This window comes from Catharus ustulatus, unplaced genomic scaffold, assembly GCF_009819885.2.
Source record: "Catharus ustulatus isolate bCatUst1 unplaced genomic scaffold, bCatUst1.pri.v2 scaffold_72_arrow_ctg1, whole genome shotgun sequence".
NCBI lineage: Eukaryota > Metazoa > Chordata > Aves > Passeriformes > Turdidae > Catharus > Catharus ustulatus.
The window spans coordinates 41860-56548 of NW_024879542.1; the positions used below are offsets into that span (position 1 = coordinate 41860).

Below are 14689 nucleotides of genomic sequence, written 5' to 3' on the forward strand. Positions count from 1 at the left end.
GGCAAAGGTATGCAGCAAGAGTGGACACAGAAAAATCTGCCCAATAGCTGCTGCACCTGGCAGCTCTGTATGCACTAATGCGCACAAGCAAAGCAGATCAACCTCCAGTATGCCTGGGTCATGCTGGTTGGGATTACTGTCTGAAGTGGAGTATGGAATGGCAATGGTTTTGTTGCCTTTTGTTTAATATCTCAGGTGTGATCCACTGTTCTGATCTGACATTTGCTTGTAACTACCATTTGTCAACATAGCATGGATTTTTGTCAGACTATTTTACTTATTGCTCTAGAATACTGGTTGGGAGTTAAATGCCACTTTTCTTGTTACCATTTTCTTCTTGGTGACCCTCTCCCGGATCCTACTGCTCACAGGGCTTTACATGGGATGTTCCCACCTCACCATTTGTATCAAGACCTTAGCTCCAACCTATCTGAAAAACAGGCAATAATTTTCTATTCATGTTCCTTATACATTAACCAGAGAGTAAATGAGTAGACAGAGATGCTTACAAGCTGGAAGACCTTCGGGAATCATCTGTACTTATGAAAATTACAGCACCCTTTGCAGTTTCCTTCAGGGAATGTGAGAGGAAGCCAATACTTGCAAAACAGACTAGGGAGAAGAACCACAGGAACGCAAATGAAAAGCAGGGTACAGAACTTTAGCTACCAGTAAGGGATGATGGAGATGCTGTGCCTTTGTTTAAAAGATTGACGCAGGCAGCCTGTTAAGGACAGGCTAACTCACATGACAAACATCAGATTACCTATCACATGCATATTGCTTGCACATGGATTCCTCATACTCGGTACGCGCTGCCTCTTTGGAATGTTTGCTGGTTTCAGAAATTTTGTACTGATTCAGGGCATAAAGGGAAATTGAAGGCATCATACATCCTAATGAAGCTGGGGAAAAGCTGTCTGCAAAAAAGCAGCCCTTGAACCCCAAAGAGAAAAGCATTAAATGAATCTGAATTTATTTTGAACCAAGAATAATAAAATAATGTAATTGCTGATGGAGACATTAGTATTGCAGGCTTGGTTATGTAGGTTGGGATTTAATATGTACCTCTTTCTTTCAGCCTTAACTGCTTTAATTATTTTTGCATACAAACAAATAAACAAGCAAACCAACTCAACAGACCCTTAAACACTACTGCTAAAAAAATCAAGTAATCATTGATATTTGAAAGCAGAAATCAAAAAGAACATATTGCATTCATACCAACTACATACCAAGCAGAATGTTAATAATATTAACCTTTACTCTATCAGATATTTTCAAGAAATACCACTATATTTTTTTGCAACGGCTCATATCTGTCATTTAACTGACATGTGAACTTTTCTAAGTTTGCCAAATCACTGAGGCCTGAATACCATTCAGCAATGTTAATTTTGTTTTCCTATTCCAGCTTTTACACAATTATTCTCATGGCAATCATTCTAGCCTTGAGTATAAATAATACTTCAAGTAGTTTGTTGATATCCAAAAAATGATGTGTATCTACATTAAGAGATTCTGGAATCTAATGGGAAAACCATGCATATTATTAAGTTGAAATGCCTATTTCTTTCCTCCCAGATGGGAAGTAGTGCAGGGTAGTGCTGTGGCATATGCATTAATTTTATTCCTTTCACAAATTTTAGCACATATTATTTTTGCAGATTTTGAATCTTTGCCTCCTAGCCAGTGTACAGGAAAGTTAAAAAGGAATTTGCTGCAGACATCTCAGTCTTATCAAGGACCCTGGATAACTCTTAGGTGAGCTGAGGAAGAAGAGCATGGGAACAGCTCTGCCTTGGAGAAAAGTAAAAGAAATTTGAGAGTTTAGTAGGAGGAAATCCTGAGGAGAATTAACAGGAACAAAAAGAGAGACAGAGGATATACTCTTTTCCTGGTTCCCATATTTCAGTTCTACAGACTGGGTATGCTGGATTTGAAGGTTCTAGCAATAAATAAAGAGCATGTTTAACATGAGGAGGATTGCAACCGAAAAATAATGAAAAACATAAATCCCAATATCTGTTCATCAGTCTTGTTACCCAATTAAAACTTAGTCTGTAACAGATTTCTTCCTAAGTCTATGAATCTCTTGCACATTATTTCACACAATTTTATCTCATATTACTTGCTTCGCCAAATTCTAGGCCTTTTCTTAATTTTTCTTTCTTTTCAGTCCAATGGAGCTTTTTGTTTCCTCAGAAAGAAAGTAGAAGGAGCACTTTGAATTTCAAGCTGAATGTGTGGTAATGAGCTGTGTAGGAGAATTTTAAACAGTACTTTAGAGATACTCAAAAGATTAAGTTTAAAATTGTGATTGTTGATGTTTGCACATGTGCAAGCATAGAGTGGCATCATCTCTAAAGACTGATGGTCTAAGGAGAGGTAGGATAGAACAAAATGAGGGATTGCCTTATTTGATCAGTGTTTTTCTCCTTACTGCTTTATTTCCTGGTTTTCTGTAAGTTGGTCTTTGTGTCTGGACTTCACAACCTGTGCCTACCACTTACAGGGAGTTTTAAGCTAACACCAGTTAATGGCTGCAGAATTTAGACTGGGTGTGATGTCTTGAGGGAAGCCCTGGGTAAACTGGCTCAGAGGAATGGTGTGGGTTCAAAATGGAATTTTCCTTTTGCTGTGGCTCAGCCAAGGGCTGTGGTAAGGCATCTACTGTATTTAGGTGAAGGTGAAGGTTACTCCTCTAATTCCATAGAGGAAAATACATATCTACAGGTAAGCATGAAGATGGAGAAAAGGCATGTTATGCTCCACAACCCACCATTCCAAAACAGCTCCTGGGAGAAGCCCAACATGTCACACATGCACAATGTAAGCCGGCTGCCTGTACCTCTGCAGAATTGCAGTGAGGGTCATGGTCCTACATTCTGAATTGATGAACATGTCTGTCTCCAGAACAAAGAGAGGTACTGTGGGAGACAGGCGCACACTGCTTGATTTGAGCATCATTTGAGTGCCCAGCCAAGTCAGTGCCAACTACATAACCTTTTCTAGAAACGCATATCTGGTGGCCAAGCACAACAGTGCAAACCTAGCTGCAAATTTACATAAAAATCGATATTTTTAATATCTGTTTAATGTATCTTAGTTTTAATTTGACACATCTACTGTTATGAAACATCTTGGTCCTCTCTCTCTCTCTGCTGAGCAGCTACTGTGAAAATATCTCTATTTGAAACACCTCATTTAAATGCTACCACTAGATGGGAAGAAGTCAGCTTTTACTTCAGTAGTCCTTTCTTTCTCTCTCTCTCTCTTTTTTTTTCTTTTTAAATTTTTTTTTTTCTTCCGATCAGCATAAATGCAGTTTTCATCAGAATAACTTCTGCTGTGTTTGAATTCCTCTTTCTGTGGTTCCCAGCATTTCAGAGAGTGCATCACTGCAATATCACACCCCTCTCTGGAATGCTATTCCCTCAAGACTTCCATGGCAAAGAGAGATGGGTAGTGTTTTCTGAGCTTCTTTCTCTATTTTTATTTTTCCTCTATTCCTCATTTTCTAGAGAGGATCAAAATGGATTATTTTCATCTTGACATGCAAATGCCTAGGCTGTGCCCTTGGCTGAAATCTCAGCATTGACTACATAAGTGAAAGATGTGGGAGCAGTAGCTTTTTAATATCACATGTGGAAACAGCAGTTTTATTTCTTAAGAAAAATAAAAAAGCCCTTTGTGTCATGAAAAATAAAAAAAAAAAGCACCTAATAAAAACATATTCTACTGAATACTATATTCACATGCAGTCATTTCTTCACACAGAAGCAAACAAACATTGTGTGTAGCTCAATATCTTATTGTTGTACTCTGATCTGCCCATTTGCCATGCCAAAAATATCAACGGGAGTAAAAGACACATGAATAATTTTACCAAGTCAGATTATACCTCCAAATATGAACACTTAATAAGTGATAGAATTATAAAAGAAGTAGGAAGGATTTCTAAGACTGGTTGAGAAATGCTTACAGAGATAAAAATGTCAAATTCTTCACCAATTTTCACTCTGCACAAGAGCAGTTAAGTATATGAAATAACATGACCTGCAAATCAGTGCAGGATACAACTCCCATAACACATCAATACACCATAAAAATCATTATATGATTTCATATTAACCACATGATTTCATGAAATAAATGGTATCTGGCCTCAAAACCATGCACACTGTCTCACTGTTTCTAATTATTGTAATATTCTTTTTCTGAAACAGCAGCAGCAGCAAAACGCTATCAAGAAACTGCCTCCTGGCTAATATTCTTGGCACACCCTCATGGCTATTTACTCAAATGAGCAGCCCAACAAGAAACTTGTTACCCTAAATGAAAATTATAGCAGATATAAATTGTCAGCCTGGGACCTGAACTAACAAGGAAAGGAATTGCATGAAGCTGATGGCACAGTTTTGAACATTGGGAAGAATAAAGGAAAGCATAGCTACTGAAATTGAATCATGAGACTGAGGTAAACAGGAAAAATCCACATCCTTTGTCACATCACACGCAGCTGATGAGTGCAAGACTCTCAGTAGGGATGGCTTAACAGTGCTTTGAAACACTAAAACTCAAGACTGCTTATGGTAGGCAGTGAATTAAATGTGGAGTGACAATGTAGTGGCATGGTGCTGCTGTTAATTCTCCTATCTTTTCACTTTCCTACAAGAAAAGTGACTAGACAGGGTTAGGCAACCTGGATGCATTTTTCAAAGCATTCCAGAGGAGTAAACAAGGCATTTGTAAGAGGGTGGGGAAGCACTCTGGCACAAGGTCCAGAGCTGACTGGGTGGGGTGAGAAGCTGGAGGGTAAAGGTGACAAGCCACACTGGGCATGTTCTGCAGTGTCCCTGGCTGCTGTTCAGACTAAGGTCTTGGACATGGTCCACTGACAGGTCTTCTGTCAGGAGATTTGTTACTACAAGAGTTTTGCTTAGGTAGGGTTTTATTATAAAAATTGTCTCAATCCTTCTTTTATAAGAATCGATTCTACCTTTCTTTTCTACCCCAGGAGGAGGAATATTTTATATATATATCTGGGAGAAACACACAGACAAATTCACTTCCCATGGATAATATATTCAGAGTGATTTGATTTTCAGTCAGAAGCTCAAAATCATGAATTTATTATGCAAATTAATAATTGCAAATTATATTGGCAAACTCCACTCCAGAAAAAAAAAAAAAGAAAAAAAGAAAACAAAAAAAAAGAAAAGCCGTATTAATATAACTAAAAGGATTTTAAAAATACTGACTGTTAACTTGGGGCTACTGCAGATATTTTAGGAGGTTATATATCTCTGTTCCACCTAAACTACCAGAGGCAGTAGCTTTCGTTTTAAAGGTCTAGAGAGATACTGCAATTAATGGGCCCACCTAACAGCATGTATTGAGTAGTAAGACATGGAAAGAAAATGAAAGAAATGCTTAGTGCCATAAAAATTTGCATCTCTTTCTAGTTCATTTTTTAGTGCAAAGAAATGAAATATATCAGAGTCAGAACATGAAAGGCTTTGACTCTAGTTTTTGGGTCAAGCTAGGCTATGCCATTAGTGGGATAACTGGACAGCATATTTTGACTTTGTGGGTCTTAAAGAATCTGAAATGCCTCATTAACAATCCCTTAGAGATATGTAACAGTTCCCAAGGATGACTGGAGCAGCCCAGCTTCTCCATGTGAAACTAGGGACAGGTGGTTGTCCCTCCTTCAAGAGCCCCACATGTTCCCTGCCTGGTCATCAGCAGAAAGGGGTACTGACAGCTGCCAGAGTAGGGATCTTTAATGCAGTGCTTGTCAGATATATGAGATTTATTTGTTCTGCTGGATTGGTATGCAATAGCAGGGATACTCACAGGATTAATTTGCAGTCATGGTCTTCACAAAAACCCCACAGCTCTCTGCTGCTATAGGAGCATTTTACTCTCTGGCACATATGTTGCATTAGAAAGCATTCTGTGGTAGATTAAGCTATCCAGGCTAGTTGAGATGTGTGGGTAATTATGAAAAAAAAAAAGATAATATGCTTGTAAACTTTTCAAGTATTAAATGCAGTACTTATGGTGTAATTCACAAGATTGTGGCAACATTAGAAAGTAACCAAGCTTGTTAATTTAAAACTTCTGTGATATTTTTAGCATTTCATAAAAGCCTTATGAGTGCAAGGATGGGATTCAAGTACTCTATGAGTTATGTTTCTCTCTCTGTCACATGTGCTGGCTGTGCTCTTGAGAAGGATGGCACTTCCCATAAAGGAGATGCTTGGGAATTACTTGCTGCTATCAGCCCAGCAGGAACATATTCAGACTGTGGTGGGAGAGCCCCTGTGTATTTAGGCTTCCAGGCCTTACATGAGGCATTTGAAACTTTGCCTGATTGTAATTAAAGCCTTAAGGGACGTGCCTTTGTGTGGTGGGTACATGAGTGGTAGTTGTTTAACATTTGCAAGCGACTTTGAAGACTTAGGAGCTGTAGGAGTTTACAACCCACAGCAAGCAGAGAACAAACTGTCTAACCCTTATTACCTGACATCTTCTCTCACACTGTCTTATTGATAATGATTACTGTAAAAGGGGTTCCACCTTGCTGAAAAAGGTCATTAAAAAAAAGATGTAACTGAGATTTTTAGTGTGTAAACACTGAATTTGTTAGCATTCTCCTTCACTGAACAAAAATCCTCTTATTTTGCTTTTCAAAGCAACTATTTTTTCTTGTGCTTTCCTTGCAGAGCAAGAGAGATCATGATTCACAGATTGTTCACGCAGATCCTGAGACCAATGTGCCTTAGGATGGAAAAAGACAAGTCTGCAGCCTCCAGCCTCTCTCAATTGTGTTATCAATATCACTTGCAAAGGTAAACTTGATCCTCAAGTGCAACAATACAGTTCCTTCAAATGGAACCATACTGTAGTATGGTCTTGGACTTTCCCATTAGGTGAGGACACAGACTAATTAACTCTTTTAACTGTGCAGTAAATCTAACTAAAAGCACAGTTAGGATCAGAAAAAGGAATTGGAGTCCACCAAAACTCAACAAAGCTGAATAAGTAATCAACTAAATCCAATTCTCTTGGTATTTGCAGAGTTATTCTTGTGAGAAGCTGTTTTGGGAACTACTTTGGGTCATCCAAAGCATGCTTGATGCATCAGTGTTTTGATATGGCTTGGGAAGTTTCTGTCACTTTTTCATGTTCTCAGTGAAATTACTATCATAACTTATGACCTTGGCAGCAAAGAATGATGTGTTCTGTATCTCTCCATCCACTGATCCAAAGAAATTTTACCATAAGGTTTAGCAATAAGTCTTGAACTAACTATCAGTTACAACTGACTTCTATATGCCAAAAAAACGAACATCCTAAAGTGCAATATCATTAGGCAAAGCTAACAATGGAGGTTCTAATAGGAGCTGAAGATGCTCAGGTTTAAAAGCCATGTTGGTGGCTTCCAAATTACATCATAGCAATAATGTAAAAGTAGAAAGTCAGGTCTGTATTTCCTTGTTAGGGTCTCACATCTGATTTTTAAGCTTCAGGTGGCCCCACTGCCTTGAAAACTGCAGAATGGTTGGATTTTACACTATTTTAATCTTCAAATGTTTGGCAGTTTGGACTCCGTTTTCTGATGGTGAAAAGGACAGCTCATGATTGTGTGAGAGAGGCAGGCTCAGGGTCACTGACTTCTGAAGACACCAAGGTGATCCTGAACTGAAGTACCTCCATAGCTGATACCGTGCAGGTGTCTCCAGCATGCAACCCACAATGCTGAATGAGCAGTTAGTTTATGTTTCCTACACTGCACCTCAAAACAGCAGACAGAAGCATCTATTCACTCAGTAGACAAACAACCTCATGAGTGCAACACTGTTTTCTGTTAAAATACTTTGGGAAGAGGACACAGAAAGTGATTAGTGCCTGCCCTCTTCTTGTAGTGTAATAGCCGTATTGTCAAACCTCTCACAGAGGAAAAGACACGTGGGTCCCATTTCCCCTTCTGCCTTGGGCTGCTCAGACCCTTGTTTCCCGCCCTTTAGGGAAAAGGTTCCAGTCAACGGGAGCATTCAGTATTCACCGACGAGCCGCTGAGAGAAGATGAAAGGGAGCTCATGGCTTCAGGGGTCAGGGAATCCTTTAATTTGCACTCTCTGCTCCCAGGATCGTTTCTGTTTATTTAAAGACTCCTTCATGTAAACGTACACAGTCTTGGGATGACATAGTGACATGGTTTCAGCTTTTTCTGCTGATCCACATGACATGGACCATGTCTTGCAAAAGATGTATGAAACGTGTATGTTATTGTTGAACAGAAATTGAAGAGATTTGGACTATTCAATTGACAGAAATGAGTAAGAAGGAATATAAAAGTGCACTATTTGAGATAAGGAATTGTACTGAGAAGGTAATACAGGTTCTTTGTTTATCCAATCAAGAAAATTATGAAATAGAAAGAAGGAATAAATATAACCAAAGGAAATTCTTCTTTTTCTTTTCTCTCTCTCTCATTTTATTATTCTTTTTAATTTATTTTTTTTCCTCCAAACAAAAGCTGCAATTAACCTGTTGAACTAATTACTACTAGGTATAACTTAGGCCAAGAGATTAGTAGGATCCCAAAAGGATTCTACGTTTATATGCATAATGATAATATCCATAAGCTACAATGTAGAATACTATCTCAAACCCTTTTATAGAATAGCTAACCTCTTAATACAAAGTGAATCCTGTGTACCTCTGTCTAGACAAAGACGTTGTGAAGCACTTCTCTTTTTATCCAGGGTCTGTACTTATCTTCCACACTGAAAAAAAAAAAAAAAAAGACAATAGAATAAGTCAGCTAAAATATAATGCTCTCCTCTGCATTATTTCTGTTCCAGAGGATCAACTGTTTTATTGCTTAGATGGAACAGTGATTTTACAAGTTAGGTGATACTTATACATCTTCTATTAGCATTTTTACCCTGTACTAAAATTCAGCCCTGGTAAATAGAGGGAGAAGCATAAACTGATCACCCAGCTGGGAATTAAATGCTGGTGCCATTTCCATAAGAGGAAATCCACAACAGTGAGGATGTAATTTTCCATTATAAGTGTACTCTTACTTGCAACAGGAGTGAGCTGACTAAAAAGGTCTTTGCAGAATAGCTTTGTATCAATAATGCAGTAGTAGAGATGGACAGCTATCAAATTCTTTATGTGTCGATTCATGAAGGCTGAGGATAAAACTTTTCCCTGAATTCTGTTATTAGGTGTACAATGGAAAATCAGAGAGCATTTCAAGGATGGGCTCTTCCCCCTTCTCTTCTTGGATGCAGTTATTTAGAAATTAATAAGTTCAGACAGATCTTAAAATAATTGTCAAGGATTTATAATTGGTTTTAGTGTCTGGGAGGCTGTGGAAGTTAAGGTAGACTAACTCACATTATATTAAGTCAATAGTTATTTACTGTCAGTAGTAAATGTCAAATCAGAATTTCATTTGAATTTATATAGTCTTTTCCTCTCTGATCTCTTTTTTGCTGGTCTCTTGGGCCATCTAAATTTTCCCATTCCTGATGAAGATTGTCCTTCTAACCTCTTAATGAGACCCTAGGGGTGAGAAGACCAACTGGTTTTCTGTTTGCTGTTGAATATATTGTTTTACTGTTATGAAGACAAGGAAAGGTCTTGCCTTGCTACCACACCCAAAATTCAGAGAAACAGTCAAATTATAGTTATATCCACCACAAGGAGTTGATAATAGAACACTGGATTCCTGAGTGCTCTTGTGGCCTCAGGTACTGCTGAAGTTTTTACAGTCTGAAGTTCACTGCCTTAAGCATCCAAGATTAAAGAAAGCTCTTTCTACCAATATAAATTTATCAGCTTTTGACATTTTGACATTTGATAATTCTATAGCCCCTTTACTCTTGTTTTATAATTTGTCACATTATTACTGCTTGCAAAAGTAGCAAAAGATATTGCAACAAGGATTAATTTGGGCAAATTTAACCTGCAGAGAGGTTTCAAATGCAGGCATTTGTCCTCTGGGATTAGACATCAGCAGCCTGTGGAATTATTTCTGACGTTTCATCCATCATACAATCAGAATCATGAAACAAGCTGGTGATGATCTCTTCCTGCTCAAAGAACAACTTTCACAGAACCTTCCCAAGTGACAGATGTGATTCAGTTGAAGCAGTGGTCCTGTAGAAGGTGCAGTTTCCCTCCGGAGGTCCAGTGGTGATGTAGAGAAATCCAGTTTTCCTCTGGAGTCCAGTGGAGAAAGTGTCCCAAAACCTCTGTTTTTATCTTCTTTCTGTTGTAGTGGTTGCTACTGAGCCTATATTTGTGCTGTGTTTTTTAGTGTGTGAAATACAAGCTATTGTAGACAGACATTGGCTTCTTGTACAAACAAGTGGACACTTATCCTGTGGCCTGAACTTGACAAACAGAACCATTAACAAGCTTTTAATAAAATAAGCAATAGTGTAACCATGATCCACCTTTGCTTTAAAGGTGTCAGTGTGGATGAGGTTTACTAATAATACTTGTGCTATCTGTTGTTTGACACCATCAAAGCAAAAAGCCATCACAACAAAAAGGCAGCAAAATCTCAAGCATATCTCTGCAAGCATTTGAGAGAAGACAGGCTTTGCTATTTACCCACAAGTCATCTTTTGGCTGGTATGGTATTAGTTAATGCCCATAGAAGTGCTACACTGAATAATCTGAGAAAAAAGAAAGAAAAAAAACTCCATACAGATACAATTTATCATAATGAGGAAGTCAGAAAGTTTCAGGACAACATCCTGATGTTATATAGTTTTCTACGATTTTAGCTGTTTAAGCTCTGTCTTTCCTTGCATTTTCCTATATTTTCCTTTATTAAATAAAGAAAGGTCTGAAATGAGAGAGCTTGTCAGATATATAGCTAGATTTGTCTATGATGTGGATGTAGGATTCTGTGACTTTTGATAGAACACTTTTGACACAGTTTCCCACAGCTGTCACCTAAAGCAAAACTGTAGGACTGTGGATAAAGAACCTTTATGCTTTTCTTCCTTTCCTTCACCCTCAAAGCAGTGAGATTTACCTTAGGTGAGAATCCAGGGGGAATCTCCCTCCCTGTCTTCCACTGGCAGAGGTGGCCGATGTTACTGTGAGATAGATCAGTTGATCTCTGCCACTGATTTTTAGTCTGGTTCTTCAACTATCCCCTTTCATTAATGTACATATAAGTGTACACAGCCATTCAGATGTGTCCAGTACTAAAATTTCAGTAAATTGTGCCTCAGTAGGAACAAATACTTTCCCTCCAGAGCAATTTGTTAATTTTGCTGTGGGTGTAAAACTTGTGAGCAGGTCCATGAGCAGTTCTGGGACCCAAGCTTATAATCATCTTTATATGAGTCTTTTCCATCATTGTCCTGGATGTGTTTAATTTCTCTGAGACAGAAAGTAAAAGAAAAACAAAGCCGGGTGGGATGGCTTGAGGGAGCCATGTACAGACCTGAATTGCTGCAGAACAGGGACAGACATCATCTCAGGGCCAGGGATTTCCCAAGATGCTTTAAAAGTGGGTTACCTTATTTATTTTTTATCCTTCTAGACATTTTTTTGAAAATCTGGTTCTGCTTCTGAAATGTTCATAAGCAAGGAATTATGGAAGAAATCAGTAACTGAGTACTTTGTAGAAGACAGCTTTTTAAATGAATGACTTACTTAGAATTTCTTTTCTGTCTGGAAAAAGTGAAATTATTTTTTCAATCTTGATATTGGAGCTATAGAATCTAATGTGCGGCCCCTATGTGGCAGCAACAACATTTTTGATTTATGTAAGGAGACACAAATAGTCTGAAACAAAGATATCTTGAATAACGCATAAAAGTTGGTCACTTTGATTTTCAAAGTGGTTCTGAAGGTAGTGCGAGAATATGGCAACAAAGTAGTAGTCCACTTCCCATATGACCTAATAGTTAGGATGTGAACCTGGATGCCAGACTTAACATCACTTGCTCATACAAGAATGGAAGCTCAAAAAGGATCTGTGCGTCATGGTGACCCTTGAAACCTCATTCCCATATAAGAATATGAAGCAAAATACAGCATAGAAGCTAGGCCTTCCCTCACCTATTATTTCTCAAATTGCTCTCTAGCTCTAAACTGTTTGCAACTGCAAACTTTGAAAAATAAAACAAGGAGAGAAGTCAAGACACCTACAACATACTGCAATTGTCCTGCTCAGCATGAGAAATCTCCTTTAAACAAAGAGGAGTTAGTTGGGTACCCAAGTTGAAAGACACAAACTCTAATGTACTGTTCTTTATTTCCTGACCTTTAATATCCATGAAGATAAATAAATACAAATAAAGGAACTACATTTTAGAGAATCAAATTTCAGTTTTGAGTTGAATTCCAAATATCTTTTACAGCTAGATATTTCAAAGAACATTATAAAACTGAAGTCCCTGTCAAATAAAGGTAAGTTTTACAACATTTTATAAAACGTTTAAATGTACACAACTTATTAGATGTCTTCACTACTAAAATTACAGTGGTACCGGTAGAACACATACATTTCCCAAAAGACATGAAGAAGTTTCAAAAGTCTGTGATATCATTTCAGATATGACAGTAGCTGAGTGAGACAGCACAAGGCCTAGACTGCAGATACCAGCTTCATCCTGTATTTCTGAATAACCTTAAAAATTCGCTGCCTAAGAACTAGGCTAGGTGTACTAACACTCTAAGGAGAGCTACTAGGCTGGATTTGGCATACTAAAATTTGTCTCAAGAGAGATACTATACTCACTAGGATTCTTTCCAGGTTCTTTTGTGTTTTTGGCTTGTGGTCAAAGGTTAATAAAAGTACAGTAATTTCACGAATACAAGCCACACCGTTTTGACCAAAATTATGCTCCCACACCGGAAATGCGGCTTATACTCGGGAGCGGCCAATATGTGAATAATTTTCTGACATTTTCAACCCTGGGAGTACAAACCAAGTCAGTGCAAACTACAAAGTCGAGCATCCTGCCAGTAAAACCCTGCGTTTACGCAGTTGTTACAAATTGGTTAATCTGTTGCGCGGCGGGTGGACCTGCTCCATGCAGGCAGCACAGGGGGTGGGGAAGGCAGGGCAGCTCCCTCCTGCTTGACCCCGCGGCTGGGGGAGGCAGGGACTCTCTCCTGCTTGACCCCACGGCCTGGGGGGAGGCAGGGGGCCTCTCCTGCTGGCCCCACAGCTCGGGGAGCTCCCGTCCCCACATGCCGCCGCCGCAGGAGCAGGCAGGCTCCATCCCCGCCTGCCACCGCTGCCGTGGTTACTGGCGGGCTCTGTGCACCCCCTGCCGCCGTGGGGCAGCGCCGGGCCGGGGCGAGTGAGCCCAGTGGTGACGGCGGCCGGCCCTGAGCGGTCCCGCCGAGTGGCAGAGCCAAGCTGGGCCACCCAGCCCTGTCGGCAGCCCCGAGCCCTCATGGCCCGAGCCGAGCCAGTAAACCCCCACCCTGCCGCGATTCTGTTACTATTTGGCAACTTTGTTGCACGCAGGTCCTCGCTGCGAATGACAGAGTGGCTTATACTCAGGTGCAGCTTATTAATGGACAAAGAACAAAATGTTTACCAACACCTGGCAGTGCGGCTTATACTCAGTGCGGCTTGTATTCATGAAATTACTGTATGTTCAAATTAACTTTTGCCACACGCACATGCATTTTGGAGTGAAAACGTGACTATTTCTACACATCAAGTTATTCAACACTGCAAGAGTTAATTATGGCAAAACCAGGTAAAATTGTGGCCCTGTTAGTGAGAAGTGCAAATTTGACTTGATGCAAGTTGGGGAAGATTTCCAAGTGAAATTTGGAAATTTCTTCATTGGACATCATGAAGATGGCATCTTCTCAAGCTTCTAAAGTCATAAATGCCTCAAATCAATGCGCTACAAAAAAGCATATGGAAAAGTAACTACACAAGTTCTGTTGCTAAAACTGTGCTTTTCTTACAAGAAAGGTTAGCGCTGACCTTGAAAATCTAATGTGTGATGCAAACACGAAGACCAATTGATGACTCCAACAACTGGCACCATACATGGAATTTAGAGTAAACTTCTCATATTTAACCTGTCTGAGGCTCACCTGGTAGGGATGCAGTCACTTAGATGGGCAGTCACACATCTGTTGACATCAATAAGTCTGACAGAAAAGTATGTCAGTGATCACAACTTCTGCTTTGATTAACTGACTGTATAATTTGTCTTTTTGAAGGGGGAAAACATAGACTATATCATTAACATCTTTTGAAAGAACTGTATCTTATCAAGCAAAAATATTTTTCTAGATTAAACCCTTACAATCTCTTCCTATACTAGCAATTATCTTAGCTCAAATTCGGTATCAGTAAAAAGGTATTAAAATATTGACCTAAAATATGTTGTCGTAGAGCTTGTTTGTGTGTTCTGCATTCTGGAAAGTACTGTGCCTCCTCTGTCAGAACAACCTACAACAAAGGCTACACATCACAAAGTACTGAGTTCCTGAGCACCCTAGTTTTCTAAGATAATAAATTGCCATTAGTTACAGTAATTTCACGATTATAAGCCACACTGAGTATAAGCCGCACTTCTGGGTGCCAGCAACTTTTCATTCTTTGTCCACATGTAAGCCGCACCTGATTATAAGCCGCACATTACAATACAGAGTGTGA

General features: G+C 39.2%; 1 long non-coding RNA gene across 6 annotated transcripts in view; it reads left to right on the forward strand.

The window, feature by feature from the left end:
• The window catches only part of LOC117011500, a 67014-nt gene that overhangs the window by 15818 nt on the left and 36507 nt on the right, over positions 1-14689 (forward strand). For all 6 annotated transcript variants that reach the window (XR_004420995.2, XR_004420994.2, XR_004420997.2 and 3 more), the window contains exon 2: positions 6735-6860. This is a non-coding gene — a long non-coding RNA (uncharacterized LOC117011500). The remainder of the gene's footprint in view (positions 1-6734; positions 6861-14689) is intronic.